This window comes from Mauremys reevesii, linkage group 16, assembly GCF_016161935.1.
Source record: "Mauremys reevesii isolate NIE-2019 linkage group 16, ASM1616193v1, whole genome shotgun sequence".
Taxonomy (NCBI): domain Eukaryota; kingdom Metazoa; phylum Chordata; order Testudines; family Geoemydidae; genus Mauremys; species Mauremys reevesii.
In genome coordinates, this window is record NC_052638.1 from 21064199 (window position 1) to 21090607 (window position 26409).

At 42.7% G+C, this 26409-nt stretch overlaps 1 long non-coding RNA gene across 1 annotated transcript in view; it reads left to right on the plus strand.

Annotated features, from left to right (window-relative positions):
• Window positions 1-26409, plus strand: part of LOC120384232 — a 41121-nt gene that overhangs the window by 13205 nt on the left and 1507 nt on the right. The window contains exons 2-3 of the long non-coding RNA XR_005588691.1: window positions 118-231; window positions 21369-21539. This is a non-coding gene — a long non-coding RNA (uncharacterized LOC120384232). The remainder of the gene's footprint in view (window positions 1-117; window positions 232-21368; window positions 21540-26409) is intronic.

The window sequence follows — 26409 nt, forward strand, 5'->3', positions numbered from 1 at the left end:
AATCCTGGAATGCAGTGTTTGGGTTGAGATGGATGTGTCTAATTCTACTGAGCTTTTTAAGATTTGGTGACTTTTCAGTCCTTAGGCTAATCAGCAAGGTTCTTTTTTTCATTTCAGTTTGGCCTCTTTTGCTTTCGATGGGAAAACACAAAGGACTACAAAACACAGACTTCTCTGTTATATGAAGATTGTGAGATGAGGGTGTACATACTGAAGGAGCCATAACTAGAGGTAGTGGGGGATGGAAATAACTTTTCTGTTTCTTTAATGTATTGGATGAGATCATTTATGATTGTTTAATGCTGCTGTTGGACTGAGTTTGAACCACCAGTATGTGGTATTTTTTAATGTGTCTGGGTGACCTTTACAACGATATCATTGTAAGGATAATTAATTGTCAGGATGCCTCTGAAAAATCTTGTTTAAATCCAAAGAATGCAAATACAGAGTAGGAGGAAATATTCTTCTTTCCCTTCCTTCCTTTTCCTGCCTCTTGCTCCCCATGCCATTCCTACATCATTAATGTGGTTGTGATTCTCAATGAAGGGAGTGTTTAGGTCCAACAGAATAGATTACCTGGTAGTGCAAGAGATATCACTTGCGTCTCATGGGACTCCAGCAGATGGGATAGTGTCCAGACTAAACTCTGATATGTACATGCTATCTTATCCCATATTTTATCTCATACTCTCCCATATTTGACTCCATTGGGCCAAATTCTGCAGCTCCTGCTCAGGTGATACTCACTCTTACTTCTGCCTGAATAGGGTCTACGAATGACCCTTGACCTAACTCTGCTCCCATTGAAAGTTGATGGGAGTTTTATCATTGCCTTCAGTGAGAGCAGAGCTAGACCAACCCTGAATGCTTTTGAAAATCTCACCCTGCAGTATTTGGCCTATTGTTTGTAAATCCACAGACTTCTAGGCTTATCACCTATCTGAATTGCTTAGTCCAGTGGTGGCTCTAATAATAATTGCCGAAGGCAGAATAAGCTCCAGCACCATGATATCTGAAAAAATATTGGTACAAGCCATTAAAACAAAATCTAACATACAAGATTCACAGTGTGAAGCTCATTAAGAAAAATATGAAATAGGCTGGTATCTCGAGTCCCTTGTGTCCTTAATAAAACTTCTAATTTTGTACCAACTGTACAAACAAAAATCTTGCTTTGCACAGTGACCATTAGCATTGTGGGATATAGCGCTATATAGCAACCACCTGCTGCAATCAATGTTTATTCATCTTAGCTAATTCAGAGAGGATAATTGATTATTGCCATTCTTAAATATTTTAGCTAAATTCGTATGTCACAGATCAAATTTCAGCGGGCAAATGTAAGGAAAGTCAGAGTTAAAATTACCATTCCATTCTTAACTTGTTTAGTTTTGTCTAGGTACTGCAGGAAATGAGTAACTCTAGTTAAAGGAAACGGACTGGAATTCAGTAATGTACTGGAAACTGACAGTACAAAAGTGGTAGGGATGTAAGGTTACAATCAGGGAGGCCAGAATCAGAATTCACTCATGAAAAGGGTAAAAGCTAGAAGTGTGACAGAAACCAAAAAAATTACACTTTGAAAAGAGAAAGAAAATTAACTAAACAAATAGAAAACACTAAGCAGCTGAAATCTCACATAATCATGAGATTTTTGTGGTCTCATTATTTTTGCAAGATCAGATCATACGATTTTGGTGCAATCAGATGCAAATACTGTTCCTCATTTGGTCTTGAAGCCAGATCATATCCTAAACTCAATTCAGATTCCAATCGATGCCTTCTTGTCCCGACCTCTTGTTAGTCTATAAACACCTCTTATGTACCATATGCATCTCCCTTGGATCCAATATGATGTTGAAGAAACTGTTAGGGCTCATACATTGTATGAGCTACTTCTATTGATGTTGTACTGGGTTTGTGGTTTTGAACCTGATGCTGCATTAGTGGTATCACTTTGATTTCACATTAAGATCCTGATCCTGTAATCTGTTCCACAAGGTCAGATTTCTGTGTCTATCTAGAACACAATGGATGTCAATGGAGCTCCATCTTCTAGGCACAGGGACCTGTATGCAAGGAACAACTTATAGGAACACATCCTAATACTGTAACTGCTCTGCTGGGAAGTATGTGAGATATTTCACCGATGGGTTATTTGGTCTTCATTGAAAGGCTTGCAAGCACGGTAAGAAGTGAATAGATCCATAATGTAATTTGTTCTCTCAGGTTTTTTTATTAATTCATGTTTCTCTCATGTAACATCTCCACCTACCCACCCTTCATATTATTTTCACTACTTTAAAATCTCTTTCTGTTTCCTTTGAATGGGATTTTGCATGCAAGGTTAATGCTGTCAAGGCTTTGCATTGTCAGATGACTAGCATCTGTATGGGCAACCTGCCATGTCTCCTGCATGAGTTTTTCCTCTGTGTGTCACACACTGATCTTTAATGTGTCTGCACTGATTCTTAGCTAGCGGGGGGTAGGAGAGATGACTTGAAAGGCCCACTTACTTAATGACAGGTTTCAGAGTAGCAGCCATGTTAGTCTGTATCAACAAAAAGAACAGGAGTACTTGTGGCACCTTAGAGGCTAACAAATTTATTTGAGCATAAGCTTTCGTAAATTACATAGGGAAATAAAGGGGGCATTAGATGACTCAGGCATAGACTAATGAAATTTAAAGCCCTCAACGATAAGTCACCAGATCAAAATTCAAGTACAAGGTCAGTTTGGTAGAGACCACAAGTTGTTTCTGCAACTGGTTAAATAGTATTTGGCAAATATCTTGTTCAATGAATGCCACTGTTTTTGTCAATTTATTTATGAATAATCTTTCCTGTTATTTTACCAGTTCTGTAGCAGGTTGAACACTGTTGAGTGAACCTGCTGGTCCACAAATACCTGGGAAATATGTCAAATGTTGTATTTAGCTAACACACGTGGCCAGTTCTAGTTGTTACTATCTGATTGCTGTATGGAGGTCATTTCGGAAGATGTGCACTCTCATGATGTGTGCATTTCTAGAATAGATTTAATCTACTTCCCAGTGTGTGCCTTTGGCCTGGTCATGTGTGGTATTGAGTACTCTCCTTTCCCATTCAGTTCAGTAAGAGTGGAAGGTGCTCAACACTTTGCAGGACAGGGCCCTGAGTGTACATATCTAGGTAGAGACATATGTGTCTATATGCCTTATTTATTAATTATTTGTATTTTGATAGTACCTAGGAGCCCTGGTCATGGTCCAGGACCCTATTGTGCTTGGCACTGTACTAATACAGAACAAAAGATTGTCCCTACACCAGAGAGCTTACAATCTAAATATAAAATGAGGCAACAGATGGATACAGACGGACTGATCAGGAACACAAGAGACAATATTGATCAGCACGATAGGCAGTGGTGCCAGCTCATTTGCTAAGGAAGTGCAAACAGTGTGATCCTCAGCTCGTATTGCCAGCTGGTTCTATCGTTCAGCTTTGCATCTTGCCATTGGTAATGAAAATGTGCAGTTCATTCACTATGTATTGCCGTTTCTTGTAAAATATTTGCTATTCGATTACAAATGAACTTAGAACATAATGTATTTGCTTACTTTTTGCTTCTGGAATGTCATAAAAATCAGTGATGCAAAGCATCTCTTGTATTCTATGGGAACCGCAATAGCTAAACAGTCAGAGCCTCTTCAATTTTTAGAAAAGGCTTGAACAATTTACCTTTTATGCCTTCTCAGTGGCTGTGATCACACTGTAACTTTAGCGATAATGGCATAGCTGAGTATTTCCATGGTTATCACTGCCTCCTACGATTTGGATGTAAGTCATCCATTTGGTGAGAAGGTGCTGAGACAGGCATTTTTATATCAGGGGCTTTATCATGTAAAAATATGCACATGATCTCAGCTCCCTCTAAGAAATGTTATTCACACCTGGAGTTACTAATGCACTCAACCATTTCATGACAGTTGCCAAAGGACAGGATCTCTTGCAGGCTGCCATGTACAGCAAGCACCTCGCTATGGTTTGCAGCAACTCTTCGTATATCTTCCTCTTTGATGTAAACTGATGAGATGGCATGTGCAGTTCAGCATGCTATATGTGATCAATCATCTCCTGTCTCACAGTGCATCATGTCACATCAATAGGTCAATAACTTTAGATCTTTTGTTTTTTTCTGGTCTTCTAGAGTGAGTTAGCTCAATGCTCTCCATTTGGATAAGCCTGATTTGATCAGAACATGTGTTTTTTTTTAACCAGCCCAGATGGTATGTAATCAAGCAGAATATTTTCCAGCTTCTGGGTAGGAAGACAGAGACCAAGGCCAGCATTTCTCCACCTTCATGCTAGTGAAAACAGCTCTCTCAGGGTCCAGTTATGTAAGGGTTTCTTACTAGGTCAGCTGGTTCGGGGGAAAAAAAGAACATCCAGAGCCTTCCTTCTTTGGCTGGGAATATGATTTTATTGTTACAATTTGCTAATAACTTTGCTTTCATATGAGACAACCTTAGAAAGCCATACAAAGTAACCAATTTCAAATGTGACAAGATTAAAAGTATTGCCAGTGTATCATCCTTTGAATGTGTAGGACTTCTTGTTTTAATGTCAACTGTAAATGATCATGTGCTTTATCTGCGGCTTTTTTTAGCTGTGGGGTAGATCTTGGGGAGCACGGTACTGGTCTGGGGGGGCTGTATGTGTGAAGGTGGCTATAGGTGGCTCTCTGGCCATGCCTCCTTTTCCCATATGCACCTCTGACATACCCCAGCAAAAGGAAAGAAGTAGGAAATCTGATAATAAAAAAGAAATCTGATGAGGTTCAACAAGGACAAGTGCAGAGTCATGCACTTAGGATGGAAGAATCCCATGCACTGCTACAGGCTGGGGACCGACTGGCTAAGTGACCGTTCTGTAGAAAAGGACCTGGGGATTACAGTGGACAAGAAGCTGGATATGCGTCAACAGTGTGCCCTTGTTTCCAAGAAAGCTAATGTCATATTGGGCTGCATTAGTAGGAGCATTACCAGCAGATCTAGGGAAGTGATTATTCCCCTCTATTCGGCACTGGTGAGGCCACAGCTGGAGTATTGCATCTAGTTTTGGGGGCCCCACTGCAGAAAAGATGTGGACAAATTGGAGAGAGTCCAGCGGAGGGTAACGAAAATGATTAGGGGGCTGGGGCACATGACTTATGAGGAGAGGCTGAGGGAACTTGGCTTATTTAGTCTGCAGAAGAGACGAGTGAGGGGGGATTTGATAGCAGCCTTCAACTACCTGAAGGGGGGCTCCAAAGAGGATGGATCTCGGCTGTTCTCAGTGATGGCAGATGACAGAACAAGGAGCAATGGTCTCAAGTTGCAGTGGGGGAGGTCTAGGTTGGATATTAGGAAAAACTATTTCACTGGGAGGGTGGTGAAGCAATGGAATGGGTTACATAGGGAGGTGGTGGAACCTCCATCTTTAGAGGTTTTTAAGGCCCGGCTTGACCAAGCCCTGGCTGGGATGATTTAGTTGGGGTTGGTCCTGCTTTGAGCAGGGGGTTGGACTAGATGACCTCCTGAGGTCTCTTCCAACCCTAATCTTCTATGATTCTATGACTAAAGCCTAGGGATTCCTGCAGGCCAGGGGAATCTCCATGACACTGAGTAAGCTGGCTCTATGGTGGTTCTGCACAATCAGAATGGCACAGAGCAGCTTCAGTGGGGTCCAGATTCTGCCTGTCTGCATTCAGGAATTGTCTCAATTTTAGAATTTAGATACTCTGGTGAAGGGCTGTATAGAAAACACTGCAGAACAGTGTTTTGTTTCTAGTAAATGAAAATAACCAAAAATGTTTTTGATTTAGTTATTTTAACACAACCTGGCTAAACACACCGAGTCCGATTATTCACTGTATCTTGTGTAGTTATGTGCAAAGGGGTGTAAAATTCTACCCAATCAGAATAATAGCTTTTACAGTCACTTTGTACAGATGACTACACAGGGTGAAAAACATTGGCAAATCAGGCCCTTCTATGAACATTTTTTTTTAATACTGACAATCTGGTTTTCTTGCCCTTACATTGCTACAGAAAATATTAGTACAAAATAAAATAAAAGAAATGGAGGAAATTACACTGGGACATGTGATCTAATGGAGAAAAGGAATAACTTTCTCTGACATGCTCGTCCTTCTGCTGTTGGCAGTTTTTACTCTTGATCTTCTTTCAGAAAAAGCTACAGAAATAAAGTTATGTAGTAACTTTTCTTCTCTTTCCTCTTTGATTCCCATTCATCATCTCAGCAGGGATGATGGGGCTGAATGAACTTTTTTAACCACTTTCTGTCTTATACCAGCTTCATGGCTTAGTTAATCTTTGAACCTTTTTGATCTGTTTCAGATTGGTAGCCGTGTTAGTTTGTATCAGCAAACAAACAAACAAACAAACAAACAAAAACACAACGAGGCATCCTTGTGGCACCTTAGAGACTAACAAATTTATTTGAGTATAAGCTTTCATGGGCTAGAACGTACTTCATCAGATGCATGAAGTGAAAAATACAGGAGTAGGTATAAATACATGAAAGGATGGGGGTTGTTTACCAAGTGTGAGGTCAGTCTAACAAGATAACTCAATTAACAGCAGGATACCAAGGGCGAAAAAATAACTTTTGAACTGGTAAGAGAGTGGCCCATTACAGACAGTTGACAAGAAGGTGAGAGTAACAGTAGGGAGAAATTAGTATTGGGGAAATTAAGTTTAGGCTTTGTAATGACCCAACCACTCCCAGTTCAGGCCTAATCTGATGGTATCCACTTTGCAAATTAATTCCAGTTCTGCAGCTTCACATTGGAGTCTGTTTCTGAAGTTTTTTTTTGTTGAAGAATTGCCACTTTTAGGTCTGTTATTGAGTGGCCAGAGAGGCTGAAGTGTTCTCCTACTGGTTTTTGAATGTTATGATTCCTGATGTCAGATTTGTGTCCATTTATTTGTGTCCAATGACCAGCAATGCCCCTCTGCCATGTAAATTGGCCAAACTGGACAGTTTCTACGCAAAAGAATAAATGGACACAAATCTAACATCAGGACTCCCACTGGCTCATCATTCCCTTCTTGTTAACTGGGGGGATCCCCTTGTGGAGAGTTTCAGGTGTCAGGGGAGGGTGAGCTCCTGGGAGTCTTGCAGGCTCCATGTTCTCCTCCCAGTGATTCGGGGTGGGGTAATCCTTACAACAGGATCTTGTGGCTCTGCAGCACCCTGGGTGATAACTGGAAGAGGAGGGAGAAGAATGTGGTGGTTGCTATTGATATATTGGTTCAGTGGCCTCAGCCGCAGCCAGACCCTGACCTTGGTTGGCCACCAGTTCAATGACCCTCTCTATTAGGGAATGCTCCCATTCCCTAAGGTGTGCCTCCTCCTGCTCCATGAATCACCTCATCATGAATCACTTCCTGCTGAAGAGCCCATTCCTCCTGTACCCTGAGGAACTCAAACTGCTCCTGGTTTCTCCTGTCCATCCCTATAAGCAGTTCTTCCAAGTCCTTCTCTGTCTGCCTCTGCTGTCTCTATGCTGATGCTCCTGCCCTCCTGGAGGAATGGTTTCCCTCTTGGGAGTTGAAGGTCCTGCCAATTCAAAGACAAAATGTGTCCACCCAAAATTTGAAGCGGTTAAGGTGTCCAGGTGGGCCAATTAACTCTCCAACCTGCACCTGGAGGAGGAGCCAGGGAGCAGAGCTTGATTAAATGGGCCCAGCTGGACAAGAACACGAAGGGCCTGTGTAAAGCCCAGGGGCTGAGAGCAGCTGGGGGTTGCAAGGAAGTAGTCTGCAGTGATTCCCGGGGTGAAGGAAGGCATGTTTGGGGCTATAGAGATAGGTAGCCTACAATTACTCCCTGGGAGGAGGGAGTTTGGGCTGGAAAACCCAGAGAAGGTGGAGAATCAGAAAGGTAGAAAAGGCAGCAAGGTATGGGGGTAGGGCAGATCTTGGCTGCTGATGAGAAGGCCTCTGAGCTGGAACCCAGGGCAACACCAGGTTCCCCTAACAGCCACTGGAAAAGTGGCATGGACCAGAAACTGGACTGTCTGGGACAGCTAGCCTTGGAAGACTTTGATACTCCAGAAGGGGAGGACCAGAGTGACCTGCCTGGCGGGCCAAGTCACAAAGAGGAAGATGCAGCTCCTGGACTGAGAGAGCCTGCGGGGTGAAAGAAGAAGACAGGTGGAGACATCTCCAGAGGAGGGTGCAGCATCTGGTGAGGGCTAATCCCCACAGCCACTAGGAGGGGGCATCACTAGTGGGGTGTGAACCCTGTGATATTGGGTGGAGAATGCTGGGGTCGATCAGTACCTCTGATACAAAGGGCAGGGGAAAGACGGTGCAGGCGATTACCCCTGATAAAAGGGGAGTCTGTGGTGGACTGGGAAAAATTGTATAAGGCAGTCACCTCTGATACAAGGGGAGTGTGAAAAGTTGTAGCGGGGGGAAAAAGAGGGAGAAGAGACAATGGAGCCACAGCATGTGGGAGCTCTTTTTGCAGAGAGAGACTGCCAGAGGAGCAGTGGTGCTGGAACACTTTTTACAGTGGGGGGTGCTGAAAGCCAGTGGTCCCCACCCCAAACTTTTTACCTCACCCCCCTTCTCCTGACCATGTCCCTTCACCCCCCTACAGCTGGGACCAGGAATGGGGCTGTGGCTCTGGGGAGGGGGGGGAGGAGAACACAGATATGGGTAAGGGGTCAAGGCTGGGACCCTGTGTGTGGGGCCAGGAACAGAGCCCCGGACGCAGGTCCAGTGGCAGCCTGGAGTTGGGACCCTGTGAGCGGGGCCAGGAGTGGAGCGCTGGGCCACCAGTGCTGGGATCCTTGGCACAGCGTGGCAGGACTCTGCACAAAAACTGGGGGTGCTGCAGCACCTCCTGCATTCCTAGTTCCCGCGCCTATGCAGAGGAGGGCACAGCACTTGGAAGGAGGTAATCCCCAGAATGACCAGGAGAAGGTACCACTAGCAGTGAGAGGACCCTGTGACACAAGGATAGCCTTGTATGTATATATGTATGTATGTATGTAAGAAGCTGACAAATCTCCCCATAGAACATAACTTGGCTGTAGAAGGCTACAATTTTGATATGTTTCAGCATTCCAGGAGCGACAAGACAGGGATGGTAAAAATGTTGCGATCTTCTGAGGGTGAAAGGACTGCTGTGACTAACTTTTCCTCAGACAACCAAAGTATTCTACAACTGTGTTCTGTTCCCTTCCCCTCCCCGGGCCTAACTCCCTCTTCATTTCCCATCCCCCACCACCTCCACCATTCTGCACATCTCCTGTTTGTAAGGGGGAGGTAAAATCAGGGTGATGGGAGAAGCTCTGAAACTGGCTAATCTTCCAAGGGGCAAAAGACTGTTTTACTAAATTTAGACAACCAACTATACGTTTTCCACAGCTGTCCTATCCCCAGCCGAGACCTTTCCAGTCCTCCCCTCCCTTGCCTCTGCCTGCATAGCACTAGGACCATCACTTCCCGACTGCTGGCTGAGAAATGAACAGACATGGGGGCACAATGATTTTTCCTTAACCTATTTTTAAAAGTGCCTTTAGAATCTGAATGCATGATAGTGTTTAATCAGAAATCAATAGAACAATTGAGTTATAACCATGTCTTGCTTGAGGACTGTGGGGGGTGGAGCAGAGCCAGGGCTGGGTGGAGGGTGAAAGTTGGAGGAGTTTGGTAAGGGGACTGGGTGTGACAATGCTGTGGTTTCAGCACTTATAATTCAGACTCAGAGACATAACAACGCATGGCACACTGTCCAGAGAGGAAAAGCCAGTGTACAGTCATCCAAATGCCCTGTATCTTAAAATCCAGAATTTAGCATCAGAACAAGATGGGATAATGGTGGGGAGGGTAGAGGTCTGTTGTACTTTACCAGCCTCAGGGTCTGGTTCCTGGTGTGGCTTGGGGGCCACCTCAGATTCATCAGGGGGCTTCCTCAACTGGCCTCTCCAGGTAGGGGTGCAGAATTGCCTGCCCTTTGGGTCTTCTGTGGCATCCTCCAGGTCCCTGCTGCCTCCTTGCCTTGGCCTTCATCAGCATCCAATTGGACAATGAAGGAGTGAGGACAAGGAGGGGATTGTGAGCCACTTCAGGCTGTGTATGTGGAGCACTTGACGGCAGCCGGTCAAGCTCCTCATAGAAGAGGCATGTACAAGTCTCCTAAAGTGACTCTTTGAGTCCTCGGGCTTACTGAACAGGAGCTTCAAGTGCTTAATGCATTCCTGGAATGAAGACAGTCCTCTGAATGCCCACCTGCTCCTATCTCCATGAAATTTCCCACTGGAGGTGAATATTCCTGCTGGTCCAGGTGACGTTGTGGAGGATGGTGTATGCTGATGTGGTACTCATGTGGTTGCCAGACTAAGTGGCTGCTATTGGAGCTGGATCCATTATCACCTGTACTGATCTGTAAAGAGTGCAGCGGAAAGCTGTTCTGATGTGGTCAGCACAGCACGCTATTGCTGATTGGGTAAAGGTCAGGAAGAAAAGAATTCAGTGCATTGTTGGAACTACTGTAACTCGAGACCTCATACATGCCCCTTACCCCATCCATTGCAAACTGGCACAGGTACAGGGCTGTGCACAGACAAAGGGTATGCCTACACTTAACTGCAATGCTGGTACAGCTGCTGCACCGCAGCTATGTCTCTGTAGCGCTTCAGTTGGACACTACCAATGGCGGCCGGAGGGGTTCTCCCATCAGCACAGGTAATCTATTTCCCCCAAGAGGTAGTAGTTAGGTCGACGGAAGAATTCTTCCATTGACCCAGCACTCTCTGGACTGGGGCATAGGTCAACATAACGGTGTCTCTCGGGGGTGTGGATTTTGCTGATTGTAAATTCCCAGTGTAGACCAACCCTAAAGCATGTACTCACCCATATCCCTCAGGCGTGCTAGCTTTCCTCTACCAGCCTTCAGGCATGTGCTTCTGGGGTTTAGGTGTGGACCATAGCGGGATTATGGCATAACTATGGACATGTAAGCAAATACAATTGCTAGTAGATGTACCCTTGGTGAATGTTTTTCCTGGCATGCTCAGTAAGGTGATTCCTCTGTAGTTCTTGCACTCCTCTTTCCTCTCCCTGCCCCTGCCCCTCCAACTGGTACTATTATCACTTTTCCTCTCTTGCTTGGCATTTGCTCTTGTTTATAACTCTTGTTAAATAGCTTGAGCTTTGCCTTACTGTGTGTTCCTAGCAGTCTGGAATGATGTTGTCACTCCCAGAGCCTTTTTCTTTTTCAAACTTTCTTTTGAGATCTTTACTACTTCTAAGTATTCCAGCATCTGCTCTCCCTCTTTTGAACTGGAAAGCTTCTCCAGTTCATTTTCATCTCCTGAGCTCTGCATGTTGTACAGCCTCCCAGAATAGTCTTTACATCATTTTGTTTGTTTGCCCTCAATTATCTGTCCGTGCTTGTCTTTCACCACCAACATCTTCAACTCATATGTCACACTCACTTCTCCTTCCTGGCAATACAACCCCAGTATTGCATTTCTCTTCATATATTCTTCTGCTTCTTTATATTGTTCACTTATCCAATTGTTTGCCTTTCTTTGCTTTCTGTTCTATCTCTCGGGTCAACCTATTGTACTCAGCTTTTAGACTTGCATCTTACTTTTTATTGTCTTTTAGCTTTCTATACCTGTCACTCAACTGCAGCATTTCATCTCTAATCCACCTTGATTTCTTCATTTTGTCCTTGTAGCCCAATGCTTGTTCAGACACTCTTATAATCCCATTTTTACATTGTTCCATGTCTCTTAAACATTCATTTCTTCTTTCGCCAGAGACATGATGTTTTTTCTGCACAGCTTCTTTGTGTTCTTTTCTGGTATCTGACTTCTTCAGTCTGTCCATGTCATGGATCTCATTTTTTCAGGCCTTTTTCGATTGTTCTCAGGCTCAACCTCATTGATGCAGCACTAACTTATGATCTGATCTGATATTGGCCGCAAATGATCTGCATGACAACACACTTGATTTCTATGTGCGATTCACAAGCATAAAGTCTATCATGTTTTTCGTTTGCCCATCTGGTTATATCCAAGTCTTTTTCCTTTTCAGCTTTGTTTGTTGAAACAGCATATTCATTATAACCAGGTTGTTGTTCAGGCACAAATTGAATAACTTTTCTCCTCTTTCATTTTCTTCACAAAGTCCAAATCTGGCTGTTGCTCCCACTTAGGAATTCCAGTCCAATTCTACTTTTGCATTAAAATTTCCCATCACCAGTAACTAGGGTGACCAGATGTCCTGTTTTTAAATGGACAGTCCTGTTTTTTGGGACTTTTTCTTATATAGGCGCCTATTATCCCCTACCCCCTGTCCTGTTTTTTCACCAGTACCAGTAACACTTCTTGTCTTGAAACTCCTGTGTTGCTTTCTGTAGATCATTATAAAAGTTATCAGTTTCAATGTGGTAACTGTCCTTTTCCATATCTGGAGCCGCTTAATATTCCTACTGGGTGTTTGTATATATGGAGGCCATCACATTGTACCTCCTGGACTAGCGGAAGTTTGGGACAAAGAAGTGATGTAATTTTATTGTTTTCACTGGACAGTTGTAGGAATGTCATTCTATTTCTGTACTATATGATTGCATACAAGACTCAATAGGACTCTGTCCAGGTGCTTTCCATAATGTTAAAAATAGTTGGTTTTACTCAGTCTTTGTTATAATTGCTTGGAAATTTGCAACCAAAATCTGCTTCCTTACTAAATAATTTTTCTCAGTGTGACATGCATGCAAATTGTTTTGTTGTGGTATGGCTACCCCTGAATGCAAATTCTTTTGTTATGGTGGAGCTACCTCAAAATGCTATCAGCCACCTTTTATTCCTGGATAGGATTCCCACTTATTTCTCACTCAAAAGCTAACATTGCAGTGGCTTGTCATTCTGGCTGAAGAGGTCCTGACAATGTCATGCCTGCATAGGAGGTGATCAGGTTAGACTGACATAAATTTCTCCCTCTCCAAGGGAGCTATATGGCTTTAAGTAGGCATTTTCTATGTTGAAAGCATACTATATGCAAATACACTTCCTTTTTAATTGGTCTCAGTAATCTACAGTATGGCACGAACTCTTACATTTTGGGTAACTGCATTTTAATGAGGATGGAGTGCAAGCTACATAGAGGCTTCAGCTGGCTTGATTGGTGGTTACAAAACAATGCATTGATTGCTGTTAACATCTAAGGAGCTGTGTGTGCAGATCCTCCATCTCATAAGGAATTGATTTGTAGGTACTAATACATTTCCTTTCACTAAAATAAATGCTATTTTTCCAATGTGAGCTCATTCAGTTCTGTGTTTTATTACAGAGGATAATTTAGTATTGCTTAGAAATAGAAAGGCCTGGCAATTAATTTTTCTGACATAGCATGCAGGATAGACTCAGCCTATTCTCCTGATTTTGTTGTAGGGGCCAGTATCATTTATGTTGTATAGTGTGTACAGGCAGCTCGTGGGGAAAACAGCAGCAGTTATTTAAGAATGCTCCAGACCATCTAACTATTCCTATTCCTTGGATCTCTTCAATGGGAAGATCTGGCACACTGCACTGATCTATCAAAGTACGTCCCATACAGATATCTACATGGCATCATGAGAATACAACCCGCAAAATGGTAGCTTTGAAAAACATAAGGCTCCCATCCTGTGAGAAAAAGGAGCAGCTTGCTAATTCAGACTAGTTTATGGCTCTTTAGAACAGAACACTATTTAGAAGCCTAAATATGGATTTAAATGCCTAATTTTAGGCTCCTGTCTTTACCTAAATCCCTTAGCTGGCCACTCTAGCAGACTCATTAACCACTTATGTTGACTAGCCAATAGCGAGGGGAAATGACCCAGACCAGGGGTCGGCAACCTTTCAGAAGTGGTGTGCCGAATCTTCATTTATTCACTCTAAGTTAAGGTTTCGTGTGCCAGTAATACATTTTAACATTTTTAGACGGTCTTTCTCTAAGTCTATAATATATAACTAAACTATTGTTGTATGTAAAGTAAATAAGGTTTTTTAAATGTTTAAGAAGCTTCATTTAAAATTAAATTAAAATGCAGAGCCCCCGGACTGGTGGCCAGGACCCAGGCAGTGTGAGTGCCACTGAAAATCAGCTTGTGTGCTGCCTTCGGCACCCATGCCACAAGTTGCCTACCCCTGACGCAGACTCACCTAGAACTAGATTTTGCAAAGAGCTCAGGACCAATTTTGCAGTATTCATCTTCCACAGTCAGGGCTAGATTTTTCAAAGGAGCTGGGCTCCCATTTAAGCTACTCAGAAATGGCCAGATTTCCAAAACAGCTCCTGTGCACTCCCAATGCACTGAGCTCTTCTGAAACATGGCCATACGTGATCCAGAGAGGTAATGAGCAGCTGCAATTCCCAGTGATATCAAGGGGAGATGGAGCAGCCCTTCAATTTGCAGGTAAGGGTCCTATAGGACCATAGCTGCCTGGTTGTAACATTTTTGGTATGGCCCAGAGCCTCTGGCAGGGGTTTAAGGAGCAGAGCTTCCTTTACTTGGGCATCTGGGGGGTAAAGCCCCCTACGTAGGCATGGCATGATGGCGGGGTGGCCGGTCCAAATTGGAGTGGCATTGCAATCCCACGTGCCAGGTTGAAACACAATCTAATTTGGGGTGGTTGGCAAAGTAGCCTGCATCCCCCTCCTGAGTAGAATTCTGATCGCACCCTGGCTCAAACACTGGTGGGGCTGGGCCTGCTTTCTAGAATACTGGTGGGGCCTAGGGTCCATGGCCCATATATGTATGGGGTCTGATCTGAAGTCAATGGGGATCTTTACACTGAATTCAATGGGTTTTGGATCCGGCCTTTGAAGAGCATCTATCCCCATATGAATCCTGCATATAGCCCTTATGGCTGGGATGCTTTTGCTGTCTCAACAGCTAGGGTTGATACTTGTGGTATCTCCTGAGAGAGTGGGGTCCCTCCCAAACTCCTAGATGAAGTGTATACACCCTGTCACATCAACACCGAAACTCTGTAGATTTAATAAAATGCACTGAATATATGTAAAGATGTGACCGTAGATATGACCATTTGTGAAGCTTTTAAAAGTTGGTGTTCTTAATATGGGTGGTGGGAAAATATCTGTCCTTTCTGTGAATGCGGGACATATGAGAGCAGCCAGCTGGGCAGTCCCAGGCTGTGAAGCCCTCTAGCATTCTTATTTATACTTATTTTGGTTGGGAATGCCTTCTTCTTTGGGACTGAATCAGCGCCTTCCTGGCATGGTGAGAGCTGGTCCAATTTCATATGGGAGAAAAGAGATGGAATTAATCCTCCAAACCAATATGTGGGGAGGGGGATTCTGCTCTCTTCTTCTGCAAAATAAAATGTTCATCTGAGCGAATGAGTGACTGACAAATATTCCTGTGCTCTGAGTGCAAAGTGGATTCTGAGTTAAGCTGCAGACAGAAATCACTGTCCTCTTGCTAGATGTCTTCAGGGAGATTGCATCTCTATTAAATAGTTTCCAGACAAGTAGGTTAATAAAAGCATCCTTATTTTAGAATTATGTATATCAAAGCAATTCAGTTTAGCAGCTATGTGCTGCATGTCTATTGCTTGGAAGAGTTAAATAGCTGCAGACCGAGTATCTGAAATTTAAAGAAGTAACACACGGTTGTATAATATGGTAACTCTCTGGAAAAATAATGGGCTGCTGGGTTACAGATGTGCAGACTGGGATTTAATGGAGTTTAATATTTGATTACAGTGCCCTGAAATCTGTGATTCCCATAGAAACAAAAACTAGTCTTTGGAAAGAAAGAAAGAAAAAAGTGACAGGTCTGTGACTTGTTAGAGCAGGCAGGATAACATCAGAGGGTTAATTTTTAAAACAGCAACATTTAAAATGAATGCTCATAAGATATTGTATACAGGCATGTGGGGATGTTAGAAGTGAAGAGATGCAATAAATGGTTTGTAAATAATTCAAAAAAGCTTATCAGGATTAGCCACTGATGGGTCAAAGAAGCAGTGTGCAAATCCACATCCACCTCAGGGTTCTGCTAGTATGACAGTTTAGCACAGAATAGTGTGAGAATCTGGGGTTTAGTTTTGATGGCACTGAAATCTTGCAAGCTTTTCTCATGAGACTTTGGCCTCAAATGGCAGAAATCGTGCATAGTCAGATGTTTTTCATTAGATTTCCATCACTTGGGGGCTGTATCTGTATCAGATGTAGGGAAAGAGGTCTCTTCCAGTTATGGAGCTAACTCAGAACTGAAATATAAGAAAACAGAAGCTTTGGAACTTGGGATTTGAATTGACAACCCCTGAAATGTAGCAGTATTCAGATTTGATGTCCTGGTTTGGGCCCTTCTCTCACATTGATTTGAGGAAGGGAGGAGAAATGGAAGACAAAATAATGGCATTTTAGTAGGTATGTGAGCAGACATATTGTTTAAGTTTCTTCTTCTGTGTGTGAGAACCTCGGTGGGTTTGTGTTTCACAGTGAAAGTGTCAGTGACTAACTCTTTCATTGTCCCTTAGAAAGCTCACCCTCCTATCATGAAGAAAATGTCAAGGCCCAGCCTTGCTTGTGAAATACACCTGCTTCCTACTGATGATTGCTGATCTTTAATTTTGGCTCATATGATTCTAGTGGAAGGTTCAGTTATATCCCATTTATTCAGAATAAAATACACCTTGGCTTGAGGCCTCAAATAACTTTCCATGTTTCTCTCAGTCTACAGAGGCAAATGGGAAACTCTTAAATTGTTACATATGAAATCCTTTTTTTAGTGGTGTGTGTTTTTTATTTTTATTTCTGGGATGGATCCTGCTACCCATGCTTAGTCCTTTTATTCCGGTAAAACTTCCACTAACATCAATGGGGATTTTAAGGATTTAGGCTTGTAGGATTATGCCTGTTACATTAAATCTGTCTCTGATATCGTATGTTACAATATACCCACTTAATCATTTCACCTCTCTCATATACACATGTCCGCATACATTCAAGGTACAGTCCTACAGGGTTAAAAAAAATGCAAGGAGCTAAAAACTGTTGAAAGTGATTGACATTGTCAAATCAAGCAGACCGAGTCTCCAGGCAACCTCTCAAGTGCAGCCAATAGTAAGCTGCCTAATTGATTGGAAGAGGCAGCAGACCAGCTCTTAAACCCAGCAGCAGTTCAGTGGTTGCTCAAAGCATTTGCTCATGGTTGTGATGGTACCTAAGCCTGCTTGTTCCAGTCCTACCCCTGCCTTGCCTCACTCCAGGTAACCTGGTCCTGTCCCTGGGCTCTGATTCCTGACTTGGGCTCTGATCCTTGGATCCAATTTCTGATTACAGCTCTGATGTCTGGCTACTAATCCCTGGGCACAACCACCCATGTCTCAGTCACTGACATGGTTGTTTTTAAGCCACATTCCCGCCACCCTCCTAGCATCCCTATCTTATGGTGTATATGAACTCTTCTTCATAGAGCATATAAATGTACATGGAAAAGAAACAAACAAATGGTTGAAATAAAGGAATTAATGAGAACTTTAGTAGTAACCTGGTTTAAGAGGAATGCAGTTTAAATTAAATATTCTCGTGAAAAAGTGTGTTTTACAATTTAATAATTCGCTTGAAATATGATGTAGTGGTAAAATGTATATAATAAATTTATCTAAATTCTATTTTAATAGACAGCTTCACACCAACCAATCTGTATTTTGTGGATTATTATTCTATAAAACAGAGAGCTAATAACAAATAGTGTGTGTATAGAATTTGAGAGTCCTTCATCATTGAGCATCCAATGTTCAGTCTCAATTAAACCCTTCAATAATCAATATATAGGAAAAGACAAAGACTTCCCTAGAGCATAAGTATGCTCTTCATTATGGTGATAATTAAACCCAGAACATGTCACAATTTCTGCAATGGAAAAAGTAGACTGTGCTACAGATCTGAGCTCTATGGAACATTATAGTAACAGCTGATGATGGGTTGGATAGAAATTAGACAGTAAATGAGTGGCAAGATAATTGAGGCAAGACATAATGCCAAATATGTGAGAGTTGACATGCCTCTCTTTCATAAGAGCTAGTGAACTAATGAAATATAGTATTAAATATAAAACAAAAACATAAAAAAAAAGGAAACTCTTCTAGTGTCAGAACTTTATCGTCCAGTGGAGCAGCCTCAGAAGTATAAGCTCTCTGAAGCTGAGTGTTATTTAGGGAGACAGATATTAAATCATAGGTGAAAAGTTGGGATAACACAGCACAACATGTTCATAATATGGCAATGAACTGGGAGCTAACAAGGAGAGGGCTGTCAAATGGTGACGACATCATTAGCTAATTACTCCCAATGGGAAAGATCTTGCTCTTTGATCCACACTGCAGTTATCCATGGAACCAGTCTTTAGTGAACATTCAGAGCCTGGAATTGCAATTTACATTCCTTTGTCTCTTCCTCCTCCTGTTAACTTTGCACCTCATTTCTATTCTTTACACTAGGTTTGGCACAAACTCCCTTACGGTGTGCCATTCCCTGCCCTTTTATTTCAAATCACCCTTTCTTACAACTTTCCAGCTCCCAGACAAGAAATGTTCAATTTTATGCTTGATATTTTATTGTTTGGATTTTTATTTACCTGACTCAGATTATAAAAACCTCAGATTAATGGTATGTCCTCTTTATAGATTTGTAAATTGCTGTTTACATCCATGGCATTCTTTAATGATCATCCTCGGAACACCTCAACACAATCTATGGGAGTCACAATCCAGATCCGAGCAGAGTTTTGCTTAGAGTTGGCAGCTGCATATTTGTGAGGAGATGGGTGGACTAAGGGACTGATCTAAACCCATAGAAGTAAGGGGGAATCTTTCCATTGAAGACAATGTGTTTTCAATGGGCTTTGGATCCAGAGTATCTAACTTCAGATCCTTGCATTTCTAATTTGTATCAAGGTGTCTTTTCCTAGAGTTGAGTATGTCTTTTCATCAGTCATTGTGTCACCTAAGAGTCCTACTTTAATACACAGCAGACTTATCTGCTTAAAGTAACTTTAAGGTCACTAGTAGAAAACTTCCTAAGGACTCTTGTTCTGCTTCTAGTATTGTATGTAGCTTGTACGTGACATAAATTGCCAGTGATATTTTGTAGGATTGTAAAACTACAGGGTCACATTTTAAAATCTGATCTCTGAATTACATCTGCAAGGTTTGAGTGTGCGGCTGTTTGTATGCACAACACTCCTTATGTGTATACAAATCATGTAGTCAGATAGCTCCCCAATGCAGGGTTTGTCATTTCAGAAGACAACATTGCGGTCAGTAGAAAGTTAGCATGCGTCATTTTTTTCTCTCTCTCTCCTACACACCTTTTCTATCTCTCTCTCAAAATCTTTGTTTTTATTTCTAATATGACCATCATCATTGTATCTATTCACCATATTTAGCTTTTAAACTCACCTAAGATTAATTTAGGATATGGTGAAATGGTTACTGTCCTAAAGTCCAAATGCTCAAATCTCTTAGAGCAGGATGAGTATCCTCCAATGACTTCTGAAGGGTTTACTTGTAACAGGCCCCAGGAGAACAGGGCTCTGGGTATTGAGCATTTTCACTGACAAAGGTTTTTGTACAGAAAATTATAGTAAGTTATATATTTTTTTATTTAATCTAAAAAAATGACACACGGCAGATAGGGATATAGAGTGAACTTTTTGAAGTGAGCAGATTTACTACTTGTCTATTGAAATTTCTCAGTAAAATGTAGATATAATTAAAATAACTTTACCTTTGCTGTTTAAAAAATTGTGATGAGTTTGAGGGATATTTATTTATTTGGTCCATTAAAACTGCTGTAGTGGCTTGTACAACAGCACTTTGTCCTCTTGAATATCATTAGAACTGATGGAGATTTAATATTGTCTCCATGGCAATGTGCTCCTATATTTTCTTTTTCCTGGGTACTGGACAATTGACATAATTATGTCTACATGGTGGATGGTGTGTCCTGTTCGTCTGTTTTACTATTAAGGCAAATATCCTCAGGCAAAACCAAATGGCTGAAATGTCACTGCTCTCCATTTTGTTTTAAATAAGTTTTTAAATTTGAAAGGATGGGATGTAGGAGGGCTTAAGCCTAAGGGAAACAGGAGAGCCATAGTACTAAGGTATATGTACAGTATATAGTTTGCTTTCTCCATTGAACTTCCTTGGCTTGGTTTAGACAAAATCTAATCCTTTTGTGAAGGGGAATTTAAATGCTGGATAGGAAACTGAAATCCTTTCTCCATACAACAGGTATGGTGGTGCAAGATTTGCCCATGCTGCCTCACCTGTGATGAACAACCTAGCATGATGCTTCCCAGGGGTACCCAGGATTGAGGCCCTTAGTGTGAGGAACCCTCACTACCATCTGCCCTTAGTGTGAGGAACCCTTGTCTGTGCCTGCTGGCAGGGCCGGCTTTAGGCCGATTCCCCTGAATCGGGCCTGGCGCCTAAGAGGGCCCCGCACCTGCACCCAAGAGGGCCCTGCGCCCTAAAGAAGAGCGCCTAACTTTTTAATTTATACTCACCCGGCGGCAGTCCGGGTCTTCGGTGGTGGGTCCTTCACTTGCTCCAGGTCTTCCAGGGCACTGAAGGACCTGCCGTCGAAATGCTGCCGAAGACCCGGAGTGAGTGAAGGACCCGCCGCCAAAGTGCCTCCGAAGACCCAGACCACCGCTGGGTATTTGAACCGGGCCCTGCACTTCCTAAAGCCAGCCCTGCCTGCTGGAGGTCAATTCTGTGACTCCAGTGGCAACAGGCAACACAAGCACTCCCTTTTAGACCTAAGCAGGCCCTGCTGTCTCTTCACAAGCTAGCAGAGGACACACTCCAATCCTCGAGCCCTCTGAGTATCTCCCGGAGGAATCCATCCCCTGTTCCACTGATACTTGCAGTATTTCCAGATTTGCTGCTCCCAAAGAAGTAGTGCACCCCAGTTTACCAGTTACACCTTAGATCACCACTCTGCTTAACACACAGCATTTAGACATTTTTGTAGGGAAAACAAGTACAAGTTTTATTCAATGAGGTATAGAGATGCAAGTTATAGCAAGTAGAAATATTGGAAACAAATGGTTACATATAAAATCATAAGACACATTCTAGAACCTAGACTTCCTTAACTAGATACTTTCATGTCTTATAGAGCAAAGCTCACCCAAGTTCTTACAGCATTTTACAGCCAGGCTTGACTGATCTTCTGTTCCTGAGACACTGGCAGCTTGTCTCCTTGTTGAAAGGACTAGGGTGTCTGACACCCCCAGATATATTAACAATCCATTGTTCATATTCATTAACAGGAAGCCCTGCCAGCTGATTCCTGTGGCTTTCCTCTATTGTTGGTGTCGCAATTTCCTGATGAGGCTCAGTATACAAATAGACATGCATTGTGAGATGGACAATATCCACTACACAGTGACCAGAAAGGAGATAAACATCTGTACCACCTGATTGAAAGGAACATTCCTGAGGTATATCACCTCCTGGTCACCTGCCTTAAGAACATCATTTTCAGTAAAAAGACAGCTTCTTAAATATTATCTGAGCATACATTTTCAGTGATTTATGATGACAAGTTGACTGACTCTTGGTAGAAACCTCACATGTAACCCTATAATGAATTATTATGCATAGCTCTGACCCAGGGAATCTCTATAAACTCTGTGCTTCCCCTGTGCCCTCTGTTCATGGGCCACACCTAGAGCTATAGCAACATTCCAAAGTTGGTTGGCAATGAACTCAAACACTGGGATTTGGCAACAGCACTTTGATCATTGCCAAGCAAGCAATTGCGTCTTTCCACAAGCCAGCTTCTGTGCAAGCTAGCTAAAAGAGCCAATCTCAGGTAACTACTGAGAATGCTCATAGATGTTGACGGTTGGGCATGGCTTTCTGTTTTATAGTTCTCCCATGCTTGAAGTGTGGTTTTTTTCATTGCAAATGAAGATTTTGCAAGATTTCGGTCTTTAAAATTCCTGCTTTATAGGCTAAATCATGAGCATCTGTAACTCCCATTAACCTGCATGCTCTCTGTTAAGAAATTATTTTGCAAGACATTTGACTATTAGAGAATTCAGAACCAAAGACCTCTCTACAAACATTGGAAAAATGCAAGGCACAAAGGAGGCAATAGAAATATTTAGGGTGGCCGAGGGCAGAAAAGACAGAACTACTATAAGTATTTTGGGTAGAGCTTGTTGAAATTTTCCAAACTTCAATGAAATTTTGAATTTTTGAATTTCAGAAAGAAAGGGAAAAGTTCATGAAATTTTCCTTTCCCCCCACGCAAAACTTGAAACTGTCCCCAAAATTTTAAGCTCTCCCCATTTTGCACAAACATGGGCTAGAAGCAGAGGTGAAAATAAGCTGGTCCAGTTCAGTATGGCGTACTGACAAGAGCCGGTACACAGCCAACTGTACCAGCAGGGGGCAGCTTCCCCAGGCTGGTGATTTAAAGGGCCTGGGGCTCCCAGCAGGGGCTGGAATCCCAGGACCTTTAAATCGCTGCCAGAGCTCAGCTGCTGGAGCCCTCAGGGAAGTGGCGGTGGCCAGGAGCCCTGGGGCTCCGGCAGTGATTTAAAGGGCCTGGGGCTCCCAGTCGCAGCTACTGCAGCGGAGCCCCAGACCCTTTAAATTGCCACCAGAGCCCCGGGGCTCCCGGCTGCTTCTGCAGCTACTGCTACCATGGAGCTCTGGTGGGGATTTAAAGGGCCTGGGGCTCCCAGCTGCCGCTACCTTCTGGTTGAGGCCCTGCCCCCGTGCTCAGAACTCCGGCGTACCGGTAAGTCCTATAAGTTACTTTCACCCCTGGCTAGAAGTTCATGTAAAACTTGGAGTAAGTGGGTCTTGGGGACTGAATACTTTATTTCCCACAGTCCAACTGGTAGGCCTTACACCCATGCCTTCACTTTTGCAGTCTTCAAAGGTGCAGAGGACCCTGTGAACCTTATCCTGGTCCCCTCCTGGATATTTGGGGGTTGGCTAACATGCATCCTTTATCTGGGACATAGGCCCAATGTCTCCCAAACCCACAAGAAGGCTTTTCAGAGGAGCTAGCTGGTTGCTCGGCTCTAGTAGTGCAGCAGCTTGAAAATGCTCCATTGTGCAAAAACCAGGCCTGCAGGGATCATTCACCAAGGCTGTTTGGTTTCATATAATCCTGGTAATTAAATCAAATTAGGCAAAGGAGAATTTTTAGACTAAATATTAGGAAAAATATCCTAAATTGAACAGAATGTGAAATAACCTCCCAAGGGTATCGCGGTAATCTTGCTATCTGAGACATTTGAAACTGGGTTGGTCTGGAATAGGCCATGAACAGTCCTGCAATGGCAGACAGATGGACTAAATGGGCTAATAGGTCTCTTCAATCACAGACACCTCTAATTCTATGGCTGAGTCATCTCAGAAATCAATTCCTTCTTCAGATGTGCCTGAATACCTGCCAGTCACAGGCATCCTCTGAGTTTTTTTCTGTACTGTGACTTTCTTTCATTAAGAATAACTTTTGCCTAGCCAGGGGCGGCTCTAGACATTTCGCCGCCCCAAGCAGGGCGGCATGCTGCGGGAGGCGCTCTGCCGGCAGGGCCGGCTCTACAGTTTTCGCCGCCCCAAGCAGCGCGCCAAATTGCCGCCCTGGGGGGGAGGGGCAGTCCCTGTGCCCTTAGGGTGGCAGGCGCGTTTCCGCGGGGGCGGCAATTCCGCGGCAGCTTCCATGTTTAGCTGAAGCCGCCCCGGACAGCTAAACATAGAAGCTGCCGCCGAATTGCTGCTGCGTGGAAACGCGCCTGCCGCCTTAAGGGCACACGGACTGCCCTCCCCCCCCCTGCATGCGGCGGCAAGTTGGTGCGCTGCTCGGGGGCAAAACAAGGGGGACTGCCACCCCTTGCAGAATGCCGCCCCAAGCACCAGCTTGGAATGCTGGTGCCTGGAGCTGGCCCTGTCTGCCGGTCGCCGATCCCACGGCTCTGGTGGACCTCCTGCAGGCGTGCCTGCAGAGGGTCCACCGGAGCCGCGGGACCAGTGAACCCTCCGCAGGCACGCCTGCGGGAGGTCCACCGGAGCCGCCTCCCGCCCTCCCGGCGACCGGCAGAGTGCCCCCTGCGGCATGCCACCCCAAGCACACGCTTGGCGTGCTGGGGTCTGGAGCTACCCCTGTGCCTAGCTCTATTACAGTGAGTTAGATCAATGCATTAGGTATCAAGGCCACGGTTCTTCAACTTTTTCTTTAGTGGAACACTTTCTAAGAGAGAGATCCTGTGAAGGGCACTCTGCCAACACTTTGCTTTGTTCTCAAACCATTTCACTCTCAGTCCACCAGGAAAGGCTGATGGTCCACAAACCACAGTTTGAGAATCACAGTCCTGAAATCAAATAAATGTCTATAGGAGAAAGGTGTTTCTTACTACTTCGGTAAGAATTCTAGTTGAATCACACATAAACGGGATAATAGTGCTAAGGTTAATGACTTTAAGGATTAACAAGTGAAGATAAATGACAATCTGTGATTTATGGTAATTAAGTGAATTCCATCTATTTCTGTGACATGCAATAGATGGACTATACCAGGGGTCGGCAGCCTTTCAGAAGTGGTGTGCCAAGTCTTCATTTATTCACTCTAATTTAAGGTTTTGTGTGCCAGTAATACATTTTAATGTTTTTAAAAGGTCTCTTTCTATAAGTCTGTAATATATAACTATTGTTGTATATAAAGTAAATAAGGTTTTTAAAATATTTAAGAAGCTTAATTTAAAATTAAATTAAAATGCAGCGCCCCTCTGACTGGTGGCCAGGACCCGGGCAGTGTGAGTGCCACTGAAAAATCAGTTTGCGTGCCACCTTTGGCACTCGTGCCATAGGTTGCCTACCCCTGGACTATACAATACAAATGACAGAACATGCAATTTGCCAAAAAGCATGTTATGACATTGACTTCGGTCAGAGCAGGAGTAGGTTTGAAGGCCCCAACCCTGCAACTGGTTCCGAGCAGGCAGATGCTTCTGTCCATGCAGTGCCCCACTGAAGTCAGTAGGGATTGGCACAGGTGCCAGGTTCTGTCCAGGTATATCCAGCTGCAAGATCAAGGCCTGAGTTTGTAAAATCTTATTTAGACCAGTGGTTCTCAACGAGGGGTACACATATCCCTAGTGGTATGCAGAGGTCTTCCGGGGGTACATCAACTCATCTAGATATTTGTCTAGTTTTACAACAGACTACATAAGAAGCACTAGCAAAGTCAGTACAAACTAAAATTTCATACAGACAATGATTTGTTTATACTGCTCTATATACTATACACTGAAAAGTAAGTACAATTTATATTTTATTTTGATTTATTTACTATATATAAAAAAAAAAAAGTAAAAGTTTTTTTTTTTTCAGTTTAGTGTTGTTTTTTTTTTTTGTTTTTTTTTTTTTGTGATTTTGTAAACAAATAGTGGCATGAAACTTGAACAACACACAACACAACCATTCCTGAAAGGGGGAATTGTTTGGTCTGAAGTTATAGAGATACTAATGTAGCCTATAAGCAATTTGGAGCTGGGAGTTTGACTTCAATGATTTTTTTGTATGATCATTTTTTTTTTTCATCATTTTTTTATTTTTTTTTTTTTTAGCTTGTTGATGATTTTGCTATGTTGATTTTTTTTTTTTTTCATCATTAAGGTTAATAATGATAATGACTAATGGAAATGATAGTGTAATGTTAGTATATATTTAAAATGTTATTCAAATTTATTATTATAATTTGATGTCTAATATTGTCAGAAGATGTCAATTTATTTTATTTATGAAACACAATTTTTTTGCTGCATGTGTAGATCTCATCTAGACACACATTCAAATTAATTAATAATCCACATCTTGCAATTAAAGCAAAATACATAATACAAATAGAAGTGAGATGGGGCATTTTAACTTTGTCTCCCTGCTTTTCTAATTTAACTGTATAAATGTTCCTTAGAGTAGATTAAATTATATCTGTATATATGTTCAGAGATTTTATATATATATATATATATATATATAGATAGATAGATAGATCACCATGGCATTTGAAAACCACAATTTGTAGCAGATACACCTACCTCACTTCCTCTACGACAGGAATTGTAATTCACATTACTTAAGCAAAAATAATTTTAATTTATATAGATGAAAATATATGAATGCATTGAACAAAAATCTTGTCTGCTCAAAATAACTGGAAATGCCTTTTTCATTGTGAAAAAAGTTAAAATCAATGTTGTGCATTTCAATTGAGTGGTCAGAATACTGGTATAGAGAATGGTAGAGCTGGACATAATGCAGCTTGTGGCCCTTATCCCCATAGATGCAAGG